The following is a 5975-nucleotide window of genomic DNA, read 5'->3' as shown; positions in this document are numbered from 1 at the left end:
TGGAAGACTCGTCTGTGGCTGAGACTCAGTATACTTACGTTTGTGAGCAGACTTAGTGGAAGGTGAGGAAACCATTGCGGAAGAATCCCCCATGATTACCGGCGTCTCCGATGGCGCGCTCCTCCCTTGTGGGGGCCCTCTCTGAGGGCACTCCCGCCTTAGGTGATTGCTCACACCTCAGGTCACACCTCCCGACAAACGGACGGAGGGACCAATCGGCATTTTCGGAAGGTATCAGCTCGGGTAATCACCCCTCCCTGGGCCTGGCCGTTACCAGGGGGTACGTACGTGTCCTACCTGTCTACCCGGGGCGGGGGATTACGCGTTACCCCGTCACCGGCTACGCACGAAGGGCGTGGGTCGGCCTTCAGACACGCACAGGGAGGAAGAAAGAGAAAGGGAAAGGAAGGAAGAGAGGTCTCAAACGCCGCAGCGGAGAAAAGAGAAAGAGAAGAGGTAAGGAAAAGAGAAGGACAAAGGAAGGAAGAAGACAGAGAAGGACAAAGGAAGGAAGAAGACATAAAAGCAAGGAAGGCAAGGAATGCAGTACATTTACGAGCGTCCGTCTCCGGACGTAGGCACAAACCATACTCCCAGATGGGGAGAAAGGGAAGGAAAGAGCCAGAGGTGAGGGGAGGAGGGGCGAAGATAGGGATGGGGAAGGATGCGGAAAGGGAAGGTATGCAGCCCGGAAAGGAAGGAAGGCCACATTAGCTCGGGGTCCCATGCTCGCTACGCACGTATCCACAAAAGAGTTGTGGACCCCCTGGGGGGTGGATTGTTTGGTGGAGGAGAGCAGACAGCGAGGTCATCGGTCTCATCGGATTAGGGAAGGACGGGGAAGGAAGTCGGCCGAGCCCTTTCAAAGGAACCATCCCAGCATTTGCCTGGAGCGATTTACGGAAATCACGGAAAACCTAAATCTGGATGGCCGGAAGCGGGATTGAACCGTCGTCCTCCCGAATGCGAGTCCAGTGCGCTAGCCACTGCGCCACCTCGCTCGGTCCTGTATCTGTATATGTGAATTCCTCTCTCTCTCTCTGTCTCTTCGACGTCATATTGAAAGTTTTTGCCCCTACTCTGCATGACGTTTGTATTTTCTACAGTCCCTACCATTATTCCACTGTTTTTATTATTACGTGTTCTAGTATTGGTCAGGCATTAAAGGAATGGGAAGGTCGTGTCACGGCCAATGCTGGCTTATCTTCGGAGCACAGTTCGGGTGGCTTGAGAAGCCACAACGCAGGGACTTGGTATCGGACGGGCGGCGTGAGCGTTGGCGAGGAGAAGTCGCGATGTGGCATGCTCAAAGGCGACTTCTGAGTCCAGCGTGTGTGCTGGACGAGAGCCGCAATGTTGCGGATCATACGGTTCGTTACAGAACCTGCTGGACGTGATTCCGAAAAGCGCATGAAGAATGCAGCTCAGCAGATTGGTGGTGGCACACTCTAAGGGGACCAGCCGGGTGGAAGCCGTTTGCTGCATGCTAAAATGGTTCATATGGCTCTAACCGCTATGGGACTTCACATCTGAGGTCACCAGTCCCCTAGACTTAGAACTACTTAAACTTAACCAACCTAGGGACATCACACATATCCATGCCCGGGGCAGGATTCGAACCTGCGACTGTAGCAGTAGCGCGGTTCCAGACTGAAGCGCCTAGAACCGCTCGGCCAGCTGCATGCTAGAGCTTCCGACGACACCGGGAGATATTCTTGAACAGACTCGTCGGAACCACTTTCTGGTGGGCTTGCTGAGGAACCCTCATACGTCTCGGGGCTAACTTAACCAAGCAGGTGTCATCTGCGAGCAGTGACCGCTTCTGAGTGTTCTGTGTTCCTAGTGTCCGTCCTGTTGCAGTAGGAGCCAATGTTTCCGACATTACTCTGTGACAATGAAATGAGCTGCCCCCAAGATCGTGCTTGATCTTAGCCGCCTGACTAGAATTTCTTGGTTTCTGCCCACATACTGTCTCCAAATTTGAACGTAACGTCATGCTTTAGCACCCGCGCCCTTTCTAACATGCTTCCCTGTGGGTCACAATGGCACCGCATTTTCCTTGAAATTTAACAGGCTACTTTGATGACGTTTCCTAAATTCAATCATTTTCCAGTCTACTGATTCCTTGTGCATTGCTTATGAAATTTCATTTTGATCCCCATCGAGGACTGACATGTTTCTAGAAAGTTCAATGCCGAGACATTCTGTAGTAACTTTACTGTGAACCATTAATTACACCGGCACCCAATACAAGCTTTCTGGCACAACACGGGGGAAGTTCTCTTGTCAGTATTTATGCCCGTGAGATGATTCTGTCCAACGTGCCGACATATGGATTCGTTTCGGTTACGCGACAAAGACGTGACTTAGGTATTTGATTAACGATTATCGGTTGGCAGTTGAACCAGTGTATGGGGACAAATTCGGCGGCGTCGTTGCCACCTGCTAAATTTCCTACCTCCGTATGAGAGGTTTCCTTACTGCAAATTACTCTGAGTGCATTGCTGTCAGTTTGTTTAGCGTCTCGCAATGGTTCTATAATTGGTACGCAAACCTCGCAGTTATTATGTCAGTCTCCCAGTATCGGTATAATCGCCTCGGGCGTTACCCTGCTCGCGAAGTGGTTATCTATCAAGTCACGCCTTCTGTTCCTGTGCAAAGCACAAATGAATAGAAAATTCGTTGGGCACTCATGGGTAATTGTTTATGTTCATTCATACAGAAATGAATCACGAGAAATCGTTTCTAGTTGTGGTTTCCTGATTTAAATATAAATATACTACTGGCCATTAAAATTGCTACACCAAGAAGAAATGCAGATGATAAACGGGTATTCATTGGAGAAATATATTGTACTACAACTGACATATGACTACATTTTCACGCAATTTTGGTGCATAGATCCTGAGAAATCAGTATCCAGAACAACCACCCCTAGCCGTAATAACGGCCTTGACACGCCTGGGCATTTAGTCAAACAGAGCTTGGATGGCGTGAATAGGTAAAGCTGTCCATGCAGCTTCAACACTATACCTCAGTTCATCAAGAGTAGTGACTGACGTATTGTGACGAGCCAGTTGCTCGGCCACCATTGGCCACACGTTTTCAATTGGTGAGAGATGTGGAGAATGTGCTGGCCAGGGCCTCAGTCGAACATCTTATGTATGCAGAAAGGCCCGTACAGGACCTGCAACATGCGGTCGTGCATTATCCTGCTAAAATGTAGGGTTTCGCAGCGATCGAATGAAGGGTAGAGCCACGCGTCGTAACACCTCTGAAATGTAACGTCCACTGTTCAAAGTGCCGTCAATGCGGACAAGAGGTGACAGAGACGTGTAACCAATGGCACTCCATACCATCACGCCAGGTGATACGCCATTATGGCGATGGCGAATACACACTTACAATGTACATTCACCGCGATGTCGCCAAACACGGATGCGACCATCATGATGCTGTAAACAGAACCTGGATTTATCCGAAAAAATGGCGTTTTGCCATTCGTGCACCCTGGTTCGTCGTTGAATACACCATAGCAGGTGCTCCCGTCTGTGACGCAGCGTCAAGTGTAACCGCAGCCATGGTCTCCGAACTGATAGTCCATGCTGGTGGAAACGTCAACGAACTGTTCATGCAGATGGTTGTTGTCTTGCAAACGTCCCCATCCGTTGATTCAGGGATCGAAACGTGGCTGCACGCAGCCATGCGGATAAGATGCCTGTCATCTCGAATGCTAGTGATACGAGGCCGTTGGGATCCAGCACGGCATTCCGTATTACCCTCCTGAACCCACCGATTCCATAATCTAACAGTCATTGGATCTCGACCAACGCGAGCAGCAATGTCACGATACGATAAACCGCAATCGTTATAGGCTACAATCCGACCTTTATCAAAGTCATGAACGTAATGGTACGCATTTCTCCTCCTTACACGAGGCATCACAACAACGTTCCACCAGGCAACGCAGGTCAACTGCTGTTTGTGTATGAGAAATCGGTTGGAAACTTTCCTCATGTCAGCACGTTGTAGGAGTCGCCAGCGGTGCCAACCTTGTGTGAATGCTCTGAAAAGCTAATCATTTGCATATCACAGCATCTTCTTCCTGTTGGTTAAATTTCGCGTCTGTAGCACGCCATCTTCATGGTGTAGCAATTTTAATGTCCAGTTGTGTATTTAGCCGTGCGTATGTTATGGTCAGATGCAGTACCGATACAGTGTTCAATGTATTACTTAAAGCAAAAGTACATTTTTTTTGAGACAATAGGGCCAAAGGAAAGGTTTCGTATTTTCTTCATTTTGTATTTTTTTTAAACTTATAGCCCTTACAGGTCCCTCCCTGATCTGTGTAGCCGCACATGTGAAAAACCAACTTGGAAGAGACAGAAGTACGTCTTACCGAATCCAGTAAAATCTTCCTTTTACTGAATTTCTGAAGAATTGAGAAATAAGATTCAGGAAGCAGGGCTATTTTTTATTTTTATTTTGATTCATCAGTCTTCTGACTGGTTTCATGTGGCGCACCGCGAATCACTCACCAGCACCAATATCTTCACCTCAGAGTAGCACCTGCAAGTAAACTTCTGTCGGCTAGGAGTACTCCTTTTGCTAGTCTGCTGTTCATATCCTCCTTGGTCCATCCGTGATAGATTATTATGCTGCTTAGATAGTACCTAACCTTCATCTACTTCCTGATGCTCAGTTTTTCGCTGTTGTCACTTCTCCTACATCTCGTAAATATTTCGCCGTCTTTAAAATTTATTTTTTAGACGCAGGTCTTCTTTTCTCTTGGACTGGGGAGTTGCTTTACTTAAAAGTGAAATATTGACTACAAACAATTCAGCCAAGATGAAACTAGGTGCTTTTGTATCGTGGTTACAGGAAGAGTGTTGATGTTAGGATGGATAGAACAAATAGCCATTTTAGAAGTAGTATATCTTTGGGGCAGAGACAGTCGCTCTCCATCCGAACAATAATCTTTCTCCTGAATTCCATCATTCGGCCATGTTCACTAAGTTCTTTTCGATAACAGGAACCAAACATATGATGGGCTCCTCCTCAGAATCAGAAAAAGGTATCAGTCCTTCAAAAACAGGCAACGGCCTTGCCACAGTGGATACACCGGTTCCCGTCAGATCACCGAAGTTAAGAGCTGTCGGACGTGGCCGGCACTTGGATGGGTGACCATCCGGGCCGCCATGCGCTGTTGGCATTTTTCGAGGTGCACTCAGCCTCGTGATGCCAATTGAGGAGCTACTAGACCGACTAGTAGCGGCTCCGGTCAAAGAAAAGCATCATAACGACCGGGAGAGCCGTGTGCTGACCACGCGCCCCTCCTATCCGCGTCCTCATCCGAGAATGACACGGCGGTCGGATGGTCCCGGTGGGCCACTTGTGGCCTGAAGACGGAGTGCCTTCAAAAACACATCTAATGACCTATATCATAAAATAATGATGTTGATATCTGTACTTAAAAAAAAACAGCGAATGCCCTAAGTTTGAAACAACAATAACGTTGATGTTGTTATCAAATGCCCTCTAACTCAACACAAATACGTCCTACTCTTTCCTACCAGGCCATTAGGGCTATCACCCTTTGGTTCCTTTATCTGTGTATCTGAATTTCTCTCTCCCTCCCTCTCTCTCTCTCTCTCTCTCTCTCTTTCTCTCTCTCTCTCTCTCTCTCTCTCTGTCTCTCTGTCTCTCTCTCTCTCTCTCTCTCTCTCTCCTCGAGCTCATATTTAAAGTTTTTCCTCCGACTCTTCATGACAGTTGTATTTTCTACAGTACCTACCATTATTCCACTGTTTTTATTATTATGTGTTACAGTATTGGTCAGACATTATACGAATCGATAGGTCGTGTCACGTGCAGGCTTATCTTTGGAGCCTGATAACCATTATGGAGCAACGACGAAAGAGGGCATCAATTAATAGATAACGGTTAATGTGGAAATACGTATGTCGGCAGGGGTA

At 47.7% G+C, this 5975-nt stretch overlaps 1 pseudogene; it reads left to right on the top strand.

Annotated features, from left to right (window-relative positions):
* The first annotated feature begins 5094 nt into the window (after positions 1-5094).
* LOC126089633 (5S ribosomal RNA) lies at positions 5095-5212 on the top strand (annotated as a pseudogene).
* The last annotated feature ends 763 nt before the right edge of the window (positions 5213-5975 follow it).

This window comes from Schistocerca cancellata, chromosome 6 (genome assembly GCF_023864275.1).
Source record: "Schistocerca cancellata isolate TAMUIC-IGC-003103 chromosome 6, iqSchCanc2.1, whole genome shotgun sequence".
NCBI classification, from domain to species: Eukaryota; Metazoa; Arthropoda; class Insecta; order Orthoptera; family Acrididae; genus Schistocerca; species Schistocerca cancellata.
This window is presented reverse-complemented; position numbering and strand designations above follow the sequence as displayed.